The 16,709-nt window shown below is 54.4% G+C and overlaps 1 long non-coding RNA gene and 9 other non-coding genes across 13 annotated transcripts; all 10 read left to right on the top strand.

Moving 5' to 3' along the window:
• The first annotated feature begins 7,124 nt into the window (after positions 1-7,124).
• Positions 7,125-12,686, top strand: LOC140914397 (uncharacterized). 4 transcript variants are annotated; one of them, XR_012159845.1, is made up of 12 exons: positions 7,125-7,198; positions 8,270-8,296; positions 8,972-9,014; positions 9,768-9,807; positions 10,065-10,098; positions 10,348-10,371; positions 10,755-10,798; positions 11,032-11,075; positions 11,493-11,532; positions 11,813-11,863; positions 12,193-12,227; positions 12,512-12,686. It is a non-coding gene; the product is annotated as an uncharacterized lncRNA (long non-coding RNA). The 4 variants fall into 4 exon arrangements; XR_012159846.1 differs by lacking the exon at positions 10,065-10,098; XR_012159847.1 differs by lacking the exon at positions 10,348-10,371.
• On the top strand, positions 8,674-8,749 carry LOC140915422 (small nucleolar RNA SNORD26). The gene has a single exon (XR_012160159.1). It is a non-coding gene; the product is annotated as a small nucleolar RNA SNORD26 (small nucleolar RNA).
• On the top strand, positions 9,631-9,699 carry LOC140915421 (small nucleolar RNA SNORD27). The gene has a single exon (XR_012160158.1). It is a non-coding gene; the product is annotated as a small nucleolar RNA SNORD27 (small nucleolar RNA).
• On the top strand, positions 9,918-9,994 carry LOC140915420 (small nucleolar RNA SNORD28). The gene has a single exon (XR_012160157.1). It is a non-coding gene; the product is annotated as a small nucleolar RNA SNORD28 (small nucleolar RNA).
• On the top strand, positions 10,413-10,538 carry LOC140915426 (small nucleolar RNA SNORD22). The gene has a single exon (XR_012160164.1). It is a non-coding gene; the product is annotated as a small nucleolar RNA SNORD22 (small nucleolar RNA).
• LOC140915423 (small nucleolar RNA SNORD30) lies at positions 10,868-10,937 on the top strand. Its single transcript, XR_012160160.1, has one exon. It is a non-coding gene; the product is annotated as a small nucleolar RNA SNORD30 (small nucleolar RNA).
• On the top strand, positions 11,351-11,421 carry LOC140915419 (small nucleolar RNA SNORD29). The gene has a single exon (XR_012160156.1). It is a non-coding gene; the product is annotated as a small nucleolar RNA SNORD29 (small nucleolar RNA).
• On the top strand, positions 11,663-11,730 carry LOC140915425 (small nucleolar RNA SNORD31). Its single transcript, XR_012160163.1, has one exon. It is a non-coding gene; the product is annotated as a small nucleolar RNA SNORD31 (small nucleolar RNA).
• LOC140915427 (small nucleolar RNA SNORD22) lies at positions 11,990-12,114 on the top strand. The gene has a single exon (XR_012160165.1). It is a non-coding gene; the product is annotated as a small nucleolar RNA SNORD22 (small nucleolar RNA).
• On the top strand, positions 12,377-12,444 carry LOC140915424 (small nucleolar RNA SNORD31). The gene has a single exon (XR_012160162.1). It is a non-coding gene; the product is annotated as a small nucleolar RNA SNORD31 (small nucleolar RNA).
• Positions 12,687-16,709: the final 4,023 nt, after the last annotated feature.

Below are 16,709 nucleotides of genomic sequence, written 5' to 3'. Positions count from 1 at the left end.
TAAGTACCTCGACCGATTGCGGTTTACCTGGATTCCTTAGGGCAGTCCCAGGATCACAGACAACCCAGGAGCTGTGATCAGGTAACAGGGTTTCCTTCCTTATTCGCCTTCACATCGGAAGGGAAACAGAGCGAATTCTGAGCCCCTCAAGTCACACCGGAGTCAGGTCCGGCCTCTCCGATCTCGACACGGAGCCGCTGCAGCTGCCCCGCGGCAGCACTTCAGCCTGGCCACTCAGCGGGGCGGCAGGGGCGGCTCTCCCGCCGCTGCCCTTCATCCACCTCCCCGAGCGATGCCAGCAGAGGTGATGGGGGACGAGTTACGGTCAGGTGCCCCCCCCCCCCAGATTTCTGCCAGGGTTTGCTGGCACCGCTCGGCCACATGCTCGCCCCCCCCCCCAGCAGCCGGCGCCTCCGAGCTGCGCCCCCCACGTAGGAGCAACAGCTGGGAGGCCGCTGCTTTCCGCTGGGGTGGGGGGGGAGAAGAGTCTGCGAGCCAAACTTTGCCATTGTCCCCCCCCGGCACGGGCAGGTCCGGGCGGCAGGGAGCGAGAGGCGCGCGCTCCACCGCGTGTCTCCCCCCGGGAAGTTGGTCCAATGGCAGCTGGGACCTCACCTACCTCCTGCTCCGAAGGGAGAATTCCAACGGCCAAAGCGGCTCCCCCGGGACCGAGCCCCAGGCCGGGACCCTGTGGCCAGGCTCTGTCCCCGCAGCGCAGAGCGTGTCTCTCGCCGGAGACAGAGGGGTCTGGTCAGCCAGAGCGCCGGCGCCCACTGGGGAAGCGGGGCCTCCTCACAGGGCGGGTAGCCCGGGCTCAGCCACCTGGCGGGGGGGGGGGCGGGGTCAGAGGGCGGGTAGCCCGGGCTCAGCCACCTGGCCGGGGGGGGGCGGGGTCAGAGGGCGGGTAGCCCGGGCTCAGCCACCTGGCGGGGGGCGGGGTCAGAGGGCGGGTAGCCCGGGCTCAGCCACCTGGCCGGGGGGGGGGGCTGAGAGGGCGGGTAGCCCGGGCTCAGCCACCTGGCCGGGGGGGGGGGCTGAGAGGGCGGGTAGCCCGGGCTCAGCCACCTGGCCGGGGAGGGGGGGGCTGAGAGGGCGGGTAGCCCGGGCTCAGCCACCTGGCGGGGGGCGGGGTCAGAGGGCGGGTAGCCCGGGCTCAGCCACCTGGCCGGGGGGGGGGCTGAGAGGGCGGGTAGCCCGGGCTCAGCCACCTGGCCGGGGGGGGGGGGCTGAGAGGGCGGGTAGCCCGGGCTCAGCCACCTGGCCGGGGAGGGGGGGGCTGAGAGGGCGGGTAGCCCGGGCTCAGCCACCTGGCCGGGGGGGGCTCAGAGGGCGGGTAGCCCGGGCTCAGCCACCTGGCCGGGGAGGGGGGGGGCTCAGAGGGCGGGTAGCCCGGGCTCAGCCACCTGGCCGGGGAGGGGGGGGGCTCAGAGGGCGGGTAGCCCGGGCTCAGCCACCTGGCCGGGGGGGGGGGGAGCTCAGAGGGCGGGTAGCCCGGGCTCAGCCACCTGGCCGGGGGGGGAGGGCTCAGAGGGCGGGTAGCCCGGGCTCAGCCACCTGGCCGGGGGGGGGGGGGGGGCTCAGAGGGCGGGTAGCCCGGGCTCAGCCACCTGGCCGGGGGGGGGGGGGGCTCAGAGGGCGGGTAGCCCGGGCTCAGCCACCTGGCCGGGGGGGGGGGGGGCTCAGAGGGCGGGTAGCCCGGGCTCAGCCACCTGGCCGGGGGGGGGGGGGGGGCTCAGAGGGCGGGTAGCCCGGGCTCAGCCACCTGGCCGGGGGGGGGGGGGGCTCAGAGGGCGGGTAGCCCGGGCTCAGCCACCTGGCCGGGGGGGGGGCTCAGAGGGCGGGTAGCCCGGGCTCAGCCACCTGGCCGGGGGGGGGCTGAGAGGGCGGGTAGCCCGGGCTCAGCCACCTGGCCGGGGGGGGGCTGAGAGGGCGGGTAGCCCGGGCTCAGCCACCTGGCCGGGGGGGGCTGAGAGGGCGGGTAGCCCGGGCTCAGTCACCTGTATGACAGGATACCATGACATCATCTGGGAGGAGGGTCCCAACTATGGGATCATTTCCCTCTGCTCCAGTTGGATGTTCTCCTTCCCTGAGACTTTCATCCGCCTCAACAGCACAGGGGCTGTCAGACTGGGGGTGACAGCATTGTACTGTGTCCCGGAATGTCTCATCTATGTACCTCTCTGTCTCCCTTACCTCCTCCAGGTCAGCCACTCTGGCCTCCAAAGCCCATACACGGTCTCTTTTGAGGGCCAGGAGCTCCTTGCACTGAATGCACACATACGCCACCCACCCATTGAGCAGATAATCATACGTGCTGCATTCAGTGCAATAAACTGGACAGCCCCTACTCTGTGTCTGGACTTCTGCCTGCATTCTCTTTTTACTCCTGCAGCTGTTTCCTTTATTGTTGTTTTTAAACTTAAGGCAATAAACAGCCTCGATAAAGAACGTTAATTAAGTGTATCTCCCCCCCCCCAACAAAACTCCCCTATGAGCTGCTTCTGTTCACTAGCTCCTCTGGTTGCTCAGGAACCGGTTTTTTAAAGCCCTGTTCTCCCTGAGTAGCCCCGCCCCCTCGTTAAGGGGTGATGAGCGCTAAAGAGCTTGGGACACTCCAGGCGGCTGCTCCTTTCCAATTGCTCTGTAAAGATTAAACTATTTACCACCTCTCCAGGGAGCTTTGGGAGGAGAGTACATCATGCAGAGTGTGACGCTGCAGAGCTGTGAAGTGCTCAGTGAAGGAGTACTTGTGGCACCTTAGAGACTAACCAATTTATTTGAGCATGAGCTTTCGTGAGCTACAGCTCACTTCATCAGATGCATATCTTGGAAACTGCAGCAGACTTTATATATACACAGAGAATATGAAACAATACCTCCTCCCACCCCACTGTCCTGCTGGTAATAGCTTATCTAAAGTGATCATCAGGTGGGCCATTTCCAGCACAAATCCAGGTTTTCTCACCCTCCACCCCCCCCCACAAATTCACTCTCCTGCTGGATAGCCCATCCAAAGTGACAACTCTTTAACACAATGTGCATGACAATCAAGTTGGGCTATTTCCTGCACAAATCCAGGTTTTCTCACATCCCCCCCACCCCCATACACACACAAACTCACTCTCCTGCTGGTAATAGCTCATCCAAACTGACCACTCTTCAAGTTTAAATCCAAGTTAAACCAGAACATCTGGGGGGGGGTAGGAAAAAACAAGAGGAAACAGGCTACCTTGCATAATGACTTAGCCACTCCCAGTCTCTATTTAAGCCTAAATTAATAGTATCCAATTTGCAAATGAATTTCAATTCAGCAGTTTCTCGCTGGAGTCTGGATTTGAATTTTTTTTGTTTTAAGATAGCGACCTTCATGTCTGTAATTGCGTGACCAGAGAGATTGAAGTGTTCTCCAACTGGTTTATGAATGTTAGAATTCTTGACATCTGATTTGTGTCCATTTATTCTTTTACGTAGAGACTGTCCAGTTTGACCAATGTACATGGCAGAGGGGCATTGCTGGCACATGATGGCATATATCACATTGGTGGATGTGCAGGTGAACGAGCCTCTGATAGTGTGGCTGATGTTATTAGGCCCTGTGATGGTGTCCCCTGAATAGATATGTGGGCACAATTGGCAACGGGCTTTGTTACAAGGATAAGTTCCTGGGTTAGTGGTTCTGTTGTGTGGTATGTGGTTGTTGGTGAGTATTTGCTTCAGGTTGCGGGGCTGTCTGTAGGCAAGGACTGGCCTGCCACTTTCCAAAGACTTGTAGATGGTCTCCTAGCGGGATTAGGAGAATATGCAGTCGCCTACCTTGACGATGTGGCCATATTTTCGGATTCCTGGGCAGACCACCTGGAACATCTAGAAAAAGTCCTTGAGCGCATAAGGGAGGCAGGACTAACTGTTAAGGCTAAGAAGTGTCAAATAGGCCTAAACAGAGTGACTTACCTTGGACACCAGGTGGGTCAAGGAACTATCAGCCCCCTACAGGCCAAAGTGGATGCTATCCAAAAGTGGCCTGTCCCAAAGTCAAAGAAACAGGTTCAATCCTTCTTAGGCTTGGCCGGTTATTACAGACGATTTGTACCGCACTACAGCCAAATCGCTGCCCCACTGACAGACCTAACCAAAAAGAAACAGCCAAATGCTGTTCAGTGGACCGGAAAGTGTCAGAAGGCCTTTAACAAGCTTAAAGCGACACTCATGTCTGACCCTGTACTAAGGGCCCCAGACTTTGACAAACCGTTCCTAGTAACCACAGATGCATCCGAGCGTGGTGTGGGAGCAGTTTTAATGCAGAAAGGACCTGATCAAGAATTCCACCCTGTAGTGTTTCTCAGCAAAAAACTGTCTGAGAGGGAAAGCAACTGGTCAGTCACTGAAAAAGAATGTTATGCCATTGTCTACGCTCTGGAAAAGCTATGCCCATATGTTTGGGGACGGCGTTTCCACCTGCAAACCGACCATGCTGCACTAAAGTGGCTTCACACCGTCAAAGAAACTAACAAAAAACTTCTTTGGTGGAGTTTAGCTCTCCAAGATTTTGATTTCGACATCCAACACATCTCAGGAGCTTCTAACAAAGTGGCTGATGCACTCTCCCGTGAAAGTTTCCTAGAATCAACTGGTTAAAATCGTCCTTGAGATGTGGAAAATATTGTTAGTCTTTATGTACTTGGTAGTATATTTAGAGATGCATGTGTCTTATTAACTCTGTTTTCCTAGAGCTCCAGGAAGAAATCCCAGCCAGTGTTTCACCCTAGCTGAGATTTGGGGGGCGTGTCATAAATATAAAGGGAAGGGTAAACCCCTTTGAAATCCCTCCTGGCCAGGGGAAAGCTCCTCTCACCTGTAAAGGGTTAAGAAGCTAAAGGTAACCTCGCTGGCACCTGACCAAAATGACCAATGAGGAGACAAGATACTTTCAAAAGCTGGGAGGAGGGAGAGAAACAAAGGGTCTGGGTCTGTCTGTAGTCGTCTTGGCCGGGGATAGACCAGGAATGGAGTCTTAGAACTTTTAGTAAGTAATCTAGCTAGGTATGTGTTAGATTATGATTTCTTTAAATGGCTGAGAAAAGAATTGTGCTGAATAGAATAACTATTTCTGTCTGTGTATCTTTTTTGTAACTTAAGGTTTTGCCTAGAGGGGTTCTCTATGTTTTTGAATCTAATTACCCTGTAAGATATCTACCATCCTGATTTTACAGGGGGGGATTTCTTTATTTCTATTTACTTCTATTTTTTATTAAAAGTCTTCTTGTAAAAGACTGAATGCTTTTTCATTGTTCTCAGATCCAAGGGTTTGGGTCTGTGGTCACCTATGCAAATTGGTGAGGCTTTTTATCCAACATTTCCCAGGAAAGGGGGGGTGCAAGTGTTGGGAGGATTGTTCATTGTTCTTAAGATACAAAGGTCTGGGTCTGTAGTCACCTAGGCAAATTGGTGAGGCTTTTTACCAAACCTTGTCCAGGAAGTGGGGTGCAGGGTTTTGGGAAGTATTTTGGGGGGAAAGACGCGTCCAAACAGCTCTTCCCCAGTAACCAGTATTAGTTTGGTGGTGGTAGCGGCCAGTCCAAGGACAACGGGGGGAATATTTTGTACCTTGGGGAAGTTTTGACCTAAGCTGGTAAAGATAAGCTTAGGAGGTTTTTTTCATGCAGGTCCCCACATCTGTACCCTAGAGTTCAGAGTGGGGGAGGAACCTTGACATGAGTGGCTAAGTCATTATGCAAGGTAGCCTGTTTCCTCTTGTTCTTTCCTACCCCCCCCCCAGATGTTCTGGTTTAACTTGGATTTAAACTTGAAGAGTGGTCAGTTTGGATGAGCTATTACCAGCAGGAGAGTGAGTTTGTGTGTGTATGGGGGTGGGGGGGGATGTGAGAGAACCTGGATTTGTGCAGGAAATAGCCCAACTTTATTATCATGCACATTGTGTAAAGAGTTGTCACTTTGGATGGGCTATCACCAGCAGGAGAGTGAATTTGTGTGGGGGGGGTGGAGGGTGAGAAAACCTGGATTTGTGCTGGAAATGGCCCACCTGATGATCACTTTAGATAAGCTATTACCAGCAGGACAGTGGGGTGGGAGGAGGTATTGTTTCATATTCTCTGTGTGTATATAAAGTCTGCTGCAGTTTCCACGATATGCATCTGATGAAGTGAGCTGTAGCTCACGAAAGCTCATGCTCTAATAAATTGGTTAGTCTCTAAGGTGCCACAAGTACTCCTTTTCTTTTTACTCTGAAATTTGTTTTTCTACCACGCTTTGAAATCACAGCCAGCAGGTGGCGCCAGAGCTCCACAGCCACGAGTAGAGGCAGCAGCGGCCAAAAGCGAAGCGAGCTCTGGAGAGTGAGCAGAGCCGGCTGTCGGGACCCCCCCGCTGCAGTCTAAGGGGCTTGTCTACATGGGGGAATTGACTGGCCGCCTGTAAACAGAGTAACCTCTGCGCTGTAGCTCTTCCAGTGTAACCCCCATGGAGGGAGCCACGTCCGGGGGGTGGGGGCTCCCCGGGGTTCTGGCTGGGTCTTTGGGAGGAACCAGACACGCTCCCTGGCGGTGGGCAGAGGCCGAGTTGAAGCGAGTTTCTGCTGGGGGTGGTCCACCGGAGCCAGGGATCCTTCAGGTAATTTCTGTGCGGGGGAGAGACCCGCGGGTGGCCCGGCGGGGCCCTAAGGGGAGGGCAATGGAGAGGAGATTCCCAAGGAGGAAGGGGGAGTGAGTTCCTTTCCCTCCTCCGCTCTGTCACTGCGAACAAAGGACCGATGATCGCACCGCAGTTAGCTCCCGCCAAGCTCGCACGCACAAAACCAGGGCGTGTTCCCGCTCAATCACCGCCCCAAGTACACATCCCCTCACCACCAGTAGAGCGCATGCGCACTCAGATCCCCGCGCATTCCCTCATCTGCTGCGCTTGCAGGTTGCCGCTCAACCCGCCACCTTTTTGCGCATGCGCCTTCAGGCTGAAGTTCATCCCGCCACTTCTTCAGGCTCTCGCACAGTGCACCACCTCCCTGCGCATGCGTACTCAGGTTGCTGCTCATTCGCCAACTCCCTCGTTGCACATGAGCGTTTGGCTTCCTTCGCTTTCAATGAGAAAGGGGGATTTCCCAGCATGCCCCTGGCTCTTGGGTATTTAAGTCCCGGCTGGGGAGAAGCTCGGCCATTTGCTCAGCTGCTGTTTGCTCGGAGTATGGGTGAGTGGGGACGTGCTCTCTGTGGCCATGCGGCTCCGTTTCGGAAGCCCCTGCCCGGGGGCGGGCGGCTGCTGCTGCCCGCGGTTCTTTGGGGAGGGGGTGACTCGGGCACCGGGCAGGGAGCTGCGTCCCGCAGGGTGGGAGGCGCGGGCAGGCTCCGCCGCCATGTTGCGAGCTATGGGGGGTGCGGAGCTGGGGGGCGGGTGCTGCGGTGAGGGAGCGCTGCGGAGGCTGGGGGCCCCACAGGCGACACGTAGCTTCGTGGTAGGGATTCGTGACCCGCCCCACATGTCGCCTCTGCGGCCCCCCTGAACCCTTTGCCTGCGGCCCTGCTCGCTGCCTCCTCCCCGCTGATTGCTCCTACAGCAACCCCGCGGAGCGCTCCCGGCGGGTCCGCCCGGTAGCCCAGGGAAACCCTCCCGCGCCGGCTGCTGCTCAGGAGGGCTGGAGCCCTGCAGTGACAAACCCGTCTGGAGCGCCGGCCGGGCCGGGAGTCTCCCCGCCCCCGGAGGAACGCTGTATTGGGCGGGGGCGACTTCACAGCTAGCGCCCTGGACAGTGGCTAGGCGCCTCCGCCGCCTGTCCCCCTCCCCCACCTACTGCTAGAGGCACCAGCCACGCGCGGCACCCCTCCTCCTCCAAGGGGTGCTCTCCCCCAGCTGAGCCACCTCTGGCCAGGGCCCCCTGGCAGTCAGATTGCTGGGACACAAGACTTAGCCTCATCCTGCCCTTGCCCAGGAGTAGGCAGCCTGAAGGTCTTAGCCAGTGCTGTGGGCAGGAAGGGTGAGGAGTAGTTTCCTGCCCGGGGGGGGGAGGGGGCGAGGCCTGTTCTTTCTATGATGAGACCTATCACAGACCTGTGCTGACAGCCTTGTGAGGACCCCAAATAAATCTGAGGAGAACAGACTTGCCCCCACCTCTGTGGCCAGGGGTTTGAAGGGCAGCTATGCCGTGATGCTGGGGACCATGGGGGAGCTTGCCCATCTTGGGGTGTAGTTTAGAGCCCTGCCCACTTTGCCATGGGGAACATGTGTCCATTCCATGTTCCTAATGCTGTTTCTCTGTTTGCAGGGTTTAAACCTCCGGTGTGCTTGCTAGGTAAGTTACAAATGCCATCATGTATGCTGGAGCTTGTGTAGCTCTGGCTAGAGCTGCACCTCCCCTCCCATTCTCACTCCTTCCCAGGACTCAGCCCACCTCCCAGAGGCAGGTGTTCCTGGTATTTGGGACTCTTAAGGTGGCCCTGGGGTCCATGGTTAAATTTATAAGGCCATAGTGTCATACTGTCTGTGGTGTCTAAATGGCTGAAGTTCCCAGATGTTTGCCTGCTATAGCAGACTAACCAAGTAGTGGGGCATGCTACTGGGGAGGGAGCGGGTTTGGGGGGGTTTGACACGTTGCTGTTAATGCAGCATGTCATTGCTTTTAATTGGGTCCCTGGTCTTGGGAGTGGAGTGGTGCATGAAGTGAAAGTGCTGCAAAGATGATAAATGCTGAACTCTCTCTTTCTGAGGCTTCAGTGGAGAAAATCTTTACCAGATTCTGAGTGGCACTGCCCTTAGCTCAGGTAGGTGTGGATCACATTTAGGCCCCTGTGGCCTGGTGCTTCAGCCCTGCTGGGAGGGGCAGGCCCTTGTGGAACAGCACCAGAAGAGAGCATATGCCCACGTTGCCCTTAACATGGGGAGTGGGTAGGCCAGGTTGTATGACTCTGCTCCTACAAGAGCAACATTCCATGACTGCATGTTAAGGTTCATGTCTCTCTTCTCTAAGGCATGGGTCTTACCGGTCATGTGCATCTGCAGCCTCTCAACGGGTGAGTAGTTGAGCTTTTTCAATCTCTGATGAAAAGATACATAGAACATGGGGTGGTCTACACAGGGGAAACCAGCTCCATTACACCATGTCTAGGGTGCAGCTGTCTTCCCTAATGTTGATGGGGTGGGAGCAGGGACACACACTGTTGCCTTGGGGCTTAAGTGGAGCCTCATCCACTGACTCACTTGTCTGCTAGGTGGGTCTCCTGTCTGAAACAGCCTTAACTCTCCAAGTATGCATCCCTCTTAGACCAGCAGAAGCTGTATGCCCTGCTCGGATCAATGGCTGGGCAGGATGGAGTGGGATGGTCAGTGCTGGCTTAGGATCTGTATGTATTGGAGTGATCCAAACTTCCGCTCCCTCCTGCTCACTGCAACAGTGCTGTCTCCAATGTCTTGGGTTTTTAGTAAATGATCGTGTGAGCTAGGGCAGCATCTAGTTTTTTTTTTTCCCCCTCTAAGGATGGGGATTTGTGGTTCCATGAATGGCTCTGACCTGTGTGCCTGGCAGCTCAATCCTCTATCCAGCTTGAGGACTGCTGCAGTGGTTGATCAGTGCAGGCTGCAATGTGGGAGTATTTCCCATGGACCCAGTCAGGCTTCTGCTCCCTTGCTGTTCAGTGATGAATACAAACAGACAAGCATATGGCTGAGTGTCTGTGATGCCAGCTTACTTCTGAGAACTTGGAGATCGTCCCTGGGGTGGGATTTTTTGGTCTAGTAATAGGGTTAATCTGCCCCTTCTGTTTCAGGTTACCCCCACCCCTAGATGGAGTCCGGCCTCATATACAGGTAGGATTGGGATTTATTGATCTCTGTGGGGCTGGAATGCCTACCCTGCTAAGGCTGTGTGTGTGTGTGCTGAGCACTCCCATCTGGGTATATCAGTGCCCAGCTCCCTTGCCAGGTGATCTGAACTAGTTCCTCTGAAAAGTTTTGAAGAACATTGGTCAATAAGCATGTTAGAGTTCTGATGGCAGCTGGCCCTTGGGTGGAAGATGCTGCACATTCAGACACCTGTCTCACAGGGCTCTCTGCTTTCCCTCTAGGTGAACTCATCCTGGGGGTGAATGCCTGTCTCAGGTAAATGCATCTCCTACATAGTGTCCCTAGCATAGTAGGGCCTGGCCAGTTCCCCTTCTGTAGCTCTGGGATGGGCCATTACTTCGACAGTTGACAAGTGGCAGTTTGAAAGGATGACACCACGTTAGCTGGACGACACTTGTCTCATGGCATTTAGTTACCAAAGCCCTGATCAAACTGCTCTGGCCCTGCTCCAATGAGCTGTGCTCTATTCCTGTGCTCACTGACCCAATTCTTCTCTTTGTACAGGTGAGATGTCTTGATCTGGAAAGGGTGAGTGACCTACACAGTCCTAGCTTCCCCTCTGCCCACTGTCCCAATGAGGAAATTTGTGCCATCTTACTGTCTGTCTTGGTACCAGAACCTGCAAAGGTGAACCCACTGGTACCTGCAGCATGAGAGGAGGAGAACATGCTCCAAGAGGAACAGTCTGATGGGGCATTGGGCTGGGTCTGGCATTGTTTCCTGGGTGTAATGGCTGATTAACCTGTGCCGTAACACTGTGCTCTGCACACTGCCATCTCAGGCAGGAGCAGCACCCTGTAAAACAACAAGGGGAGAGGGATGTAGCCAGAGCACCTTGTATGTGAGCAGTGTGGTGATGAATACCACTGAGCAGAGAGAAAACACTACTCAGATGCTCTGGTTCTTTTCAGGTGCCTGGAGTGAGTCTTAGCCAGCTTCTGATCCAGCTACCCAGGTAAGGATACACATCAGATAATCAGCTGATGATGATGGGTGGGGCTCAGTCCTAGCTGCCTGTTCCCACTGACATGATGAATTCACTTTGGAATCTCGTTCGGCTGAACACTGCTGTTGAGACTTTGACCCTGAGGCTTGGTGACGAACAGGCTGCAGGCTTTGCCTTATCAGGGATACAAAGTTAGAATTCAGGGCCTCAGGATTCAGATCAAATAACCTCTCCTCCCCTAGATTAAAGATGCAGGAGTGGATGGTTCTTCTGCACTGAGTGATGGGTAAGTGCCCTTCACCTCTCTCCAGGGCTCTTTGCAAATGTCCCTTGCATAGAAGCATGTGTAAGAGACCAGATGCTGCAAATGCCACTGGGATCAACGTTTCCTCCCTGAACAACTGGGACAAGGGTGGGGGGAGTAGAGCTTCATGGTGGTGTCAGGGCACCAGCTCTGGGTGTGAGAAACTGTTGTGGTAGTGCCAAGGGGGCCTAGTCAGCACCCCATTGTGGCAGGCATGGCACAGTGCTGTCTTGTGCGGTAAGAGGCGCTCACTGCAGTTTTAATGATGAGCCAAACTAGCTCACTTTGATTTAATATAAACATGAAAATATTTGAACAACTGAGAAACTGCACAGAGCTGGGGTGAGTTTGGGGCATCTGTGCTGGGGAGTAGCTGACTCTGTTGTCCTGTTCCAACAGGTAGCCAGAGGCCTGGGGTCAGAAGTGCCTGGAATGTTGAGTGAGTGATGGGCCTGTGGGTGTAAAGGAGGGATGGGCAAGGGGGAGCTAAGCAGAGACCACACCTGCCCCTGGCTGTAAACTGAATGGCAAGCTCTGCCCTGTGGCAGGGGTCCTGTCCCATTCTCCAGCTCCTCAGTGATGAGACCCCCTACTGCCCCAGTCTGATCCCCGTGACTGAGTGGTTCCCTCTGAGGCCAGGAGCCTGGCAGCAGTGTTGGTTGAGAACATGGTTGCTTGCTCCTTGCCCAGTCCTCCAACAGCTGTTTTTTCTGTTTCAGGAGCCTTTGAATTCCTGCCAGGGGATGGGCAGTCAACTGGTGGAGCTGCAGGTAAGCTGAGAAGCACCAGCTGGAAAGGGACTGGTAGAGAGGAGCTCTGTTCCCTCTATAGCAATACAGGTGGTGGTGGCCTGGGTTGTCCCTGGGTTGTGGGTGAGAGGTGGGGTAGGTACCATGTCCTGATGAGGAAAGCAGGTCATGTCTTACTGTCCATGCTGGTCCAGAACCTGCCAAGGTTGAACCCACTGGGCCGGTGGAGAGAGAGGAGGAGACTCTGTTTCAAAAGGAACTGTCTGATGGGACTTTGGCAGCATTGGGATGATGAGTGGGGTACGCCGTGGGAAGTGGCTCTCCTGCAGTTCTCTGCTTGTTTCTCATAGGGCTGCCTGGAAGCACACTCATCTGAGCACAGCGGGTGAGTGTAATTGCCACTGACTCTGTACTTGCCCCCTGTGTGCTGACCCTCTCCCATCTCCAGGGATGAGCTGTCATTCTCCTTGTGGTGCCTTCTGCTGGAATAAACTAGCTCCACCTCCATGATGATCCTTCCCTCAGGCAAGAGGTTGAGCATATGATGAGCACTTACCGCCCCAGTCTGATGCTGGTGACTGACTGGTACTTTCTGAAGCTTGACCCTGGGGGTCCCTGTCTGCCCCTGGCTGGGGGCACTGCTCTCATCAGTCTCCTTCTCTCCTGCAGGTTGAAGTGTGTGGACCAGATGCAGCTTTGCCATCACCCCTCCCTCCAGGAGGAAGAGCTCTCCCTGCTGAGCTGTGACAAACCCAGCAGCAGCTTGGTGTTGGCCAGGGCAGTCAGCCCCTTAGTGTGTGGTTCTCTGTGTAGTGACTGTTGAATAAAACATCTCTGCACAGACCAGCTGGAGCCTTGGTATCATGATGGGCCTCAGTGTGTGTTGCAAGGCCTCCCAGGGGTGTGGGAAGGCCTGGTGTCATGCTGGGGAGCAGGGACAGTTACTAGGTGGAATTGGGGCCCTGTTCACCTATACCTGCAGTGGGGGGTCACAGCTCCCTGGACAAAGCTTAGAGGTGGGCTGGCTCTTATGCTAAAGAAAAGGAGCCTTATTGTGGTTTGCAAACCCCATAGAGTGTTCAGGGGGGTCTCTTCATGCCAGCTGGTCCATGGGGCTCCTTCCTGTCTCCACAAGGGGCAGAGTTGCTGGTTTCTGCCTAGGTGGCCCTGTATGCCATGGACAGCTGAGGCAGGACACTAAATGCACCCACTCAGCCCTTGCATAGCCTGAAGTTATAGAGCTTACAATAGCAGGGTTGCGGGCACCTCCCTGCCCCTGGTTTCTGGTAGTGTGCTGAGCAGGAGCAATGCCTAGTACCTGGCTGCTGTGTGACAGGGCTGGAATGGGGATCTTCACTGTGATACCTTATGAGTGTCATGCTGAAGGGACTCCTGGCATGTCTTCAGTCCCCCATTAGTCACTCTTCCCTCCCCCAAAGCCCTAGAACTGACCTGTGTGCTGGCACAGGCAGGTGAGTTTAAGACACTCCTCTTGGCTCACTCAGCTTTAATTGAATGGGTGAGCTGGTGGAACTGGGCCACAGGTCTGTCCTAGATCACCTGTGTCTGTTTGCTCAGGGTGCTCCACTTCCTGTTAAGGCTTCTTGGATATCCCTATGGTGCAGAGCTATATCTCCCTTCTCCAGGGTATTAACCCTCATGCCCTGGAGTGGGAGCATAATACAACCTACCTTACAAGCACAAAGGGGTGGAGTCCTGCTTGGGTACAGCTGAGAGCAGAACCCTAGTTCACAGCACTAACTGCCCATCCACTTCTTGGACTTGTTATGTGAGGGGCTGTAGTAGGATGGCACAGTAGCTGAGCTGCTTCTAAGCAGCTGCACAGATCCAACCACATGGAGGTGCCATCTAATATGGATTGGGTACTTCTGCAATGGCAGGCTTGCAACTCTCTGCAGCGTAGCTGTATGAGCCAGAGCTGAGCAAGGCCCTGACCCTCATACAGCAGCTTCTAGTTCTGCCTCTGATACTGAGTGAAGGATGTGGTGTAGCGGTGTTTGTCTCAGGATATTAGACAAGGTGGGTGAGGTAATTGTGATTGGTTTGGTCAGAGATCCCCTTGGGACTGGCACATGGTGTGCTGAAATTACCTGAGCACTTTTTCCCTGCCAGCTTAAACTCTAGAACCCTGCCTTGTTAAGCCAGACATGCTAGTCTGCTGCAACACAGACCCAGGTCTGGTCCATGCCCCCACAACTGCAGACTTTAACTAAAAGCTGCTCAGCAGGTTACTGATCTCCAGCACCCAGACACCCACCAGTTCCCAGTGGGATCCAAACCCCAAATAACTTTTACTTTGTATAAAGTTTATATGGGGTAAACTCATAAATTGCCCTCTATAATGCTGATAGATATGCATAGCTGTTTGCTTCTCCAGGTATTAATCACTTACTGTGTTTTCATTAATAAACAAGTGATTTTATTAAATATAAAAAGTAGGATTAAATGGTTTCAAATAATAGAACAAAGTAAGTCATCAAGCAAAATAAAGCAAAACCATGCAAGTCTAAACTGAATACATTAAGAAACTGTTTACAGGTAATATCTCGCACTCTGATGTTCCAATAAGCTTCTTTCACAGACTAGACTCCTTCCTAGTCTGGGCCCAATCCTTTCCCTGGTACAGTACTTGTTCGTTCTAGCAGACATCTCTGGTGGTAAGCAGGTGTTTTCTCATGACTGGCAGCCCCTTTGTCCTGCTCCACCCCCTTTTATAGCTTTAGCCCAAGGTGGGAATCTTTTGTCTCTCTGGGTCCCCACCCCTCCTTCTAAATTTAAAAGTACTGAGTGAGTTTGGGGGACCGGAGGGTGAGAGAACCTGGATTTGTGCTGGAAATGGCCCAACTTGATTATCATACACATTGTAAGGAGAGTGATCACTTTAGATAAGCTATTACCAGCAAGGGAGTGGGGTGGGAGGAGGTATTGTTTCATGGTCTCTGTGTATATAATGTCTTCTGCGGTTTCCACTGTATGCATCCATTGAAGTGAGCTGTAGCTCACGAAAGCTTATGCTCAAATAAATTGGTTAGTCTCTAAGGTGCCACAAGTCCTCCTTTTCTTTTTGTGAATACAGACGAACACAACTGCTAATCTGAAACCTATCAGTAATACAAGTTTATCTTATTCTAACTTCGGACAGAGAAATAATACATGCAAACGAATAGGATGAACACACAGTAGATTAGAAGAATTGTAATACCTTACAAGAGACTTTCTGCATAAAGCATATCCTGTTACATTATATTCATAAGCATATTTTCATAAAGCATATGGAGTGCAACATCATAGTAATATCTTACTGGACAATTTCTCTGTTTAAGAGAAGCTATTAAGCCCAACTTCAGGGTCAGGGAGACTTTCCTCCCTTGTATTTAATCTGGGCCCAGCCTGCTCCAGGACCATGGAGGAGTCCATGCCTATGATGGGTGGGGTCCTCTGCCTGAACCCTGGCTGGGAAGCTGTGAGATCTGTGTTCCAAGAGCTGCCTGGGGCAGGTGTGAGGCCTTGCCTAGGCTGTGTCATGCTACGGCTGAAGCATGGCTTCTACAGCACCATCAGCTTGTAGAGAAGAAAGAGCTGTCTGTGGGATGGGGCCAAGCTCCTCCTGCTGGGCTCAGACTCCTTTGGGTGCCTGACATGCTTAGAGCTGGGATGGGCCCCCTCTCATGCTGAAGAAATTCTGTCTTGCACATGCTATAGAGCATTAGGGGTCTCTCCCTGCCCCCTCAAGCTACAGAGATGCTGGCTTGGCACCTGAACTGTGTGGGATGCCTTTAGCCAAAGCTGCCTGGGTATAGCAATCTCCCCTGTGGGCAGAGCTGTAAATCACCAGCTCTCTTCCTCCCAACTCAGACTTTGCTGGGGAGCCCCTGCAGCTGGCCATCTGGCTGATGTGTTCCTGGGTGCAGTAGATGCTGTGAGCAGGGAGGGTTAACCTGTCTGATCCTGTCACAACAGCTGCCTGCCTGGCCTTGGGGAGCCCAGGATTAGCTGAGGCAAACTCCCACCTCAGCCAACCCTGCTGCTAAAAGGGGCCTTGGCAGCCAGCCCTTGGGCTCTCATCTGTCAGGGCAGAACTAAGTCGCTGAGACCTGCTCACCATGGTGGCAGCCGCTCTGTGGGAGGGGAGCTAGCTATGCCAGCACACTCCCCTGCAGCAGCGGGCACTGTGTCCACCTGAGCAGGCCCCTACGAGCTCATTACACACACACACACACACACACACACCCCACTCTCCCCAGAGGCACCTGCAGGGCTGCATGGGCAGTGGGGACCTGGAGCTGCTAAGCTAACACACCTGCCTTTGCTTTGATGTCACCAGGCCATTCCAGGAGGCGGAGGGTGTGGGTGAACTCTGTGTCTGGGCCATGTGCCCTGGGGGTGCTGCCTGCCCAGCCCTGCTCCCCTGGCACTGCTCTGCCCACCTCTCCTGGCCACACTGTGGTGCAGCCTGCCCCACCCTGACAGCTAGCAGCAAGAACACAGCTTATGCACAGGCTCTGGGAAGCAGGAACCTGAAAGGCCACTGGTCTTGCTCTGGCTTTGCTGAGACCCCCATGCTGTGCTGGGTCTGATGGGAGGAACTTGACCCTGCAGAGGAGGGGCCTGGACAGACTGTGACCCCATAAGGGATGGTATTTGTGCTGCTCACAGAAATTCAGAGACCCCTGGGCATGCAGTTTTTCCATCCTGGGTTGGTGTAGAGCTGAGATGGCCCCTGATTGATGCTACCATATCTGCTGACCTCCTTGACAATCCCTACCCTCTCTCTGTGTATCAGCAGTAGCTGGTGCAGGGAGGGACCATGGCCCACTGGTTAGCTTGCTAGCCTGGGACTTGACAG

Source organism: Lepidochelys kempii, chromosome 7 (genome assembly GCF_965140265.1).
Source record: "Lepidochelys kempii isolate rLepKem1 chromosome 7, rLepKem1.hap2, whole genome shotgun sequence".
In the NCBI taxonomy this organism is placed as follows: domain Eukaryota; kingdom Metazoa; phylum Chordata; order Testudines; family Cheloniidae; genus Lepidochelys; species Lepidochelys kempii.
The sequence above is the reverse complement of the archived record's forward strand: the minus strand, read 5'-3'. Positions and strand labels throughout refer to the sequence as shown.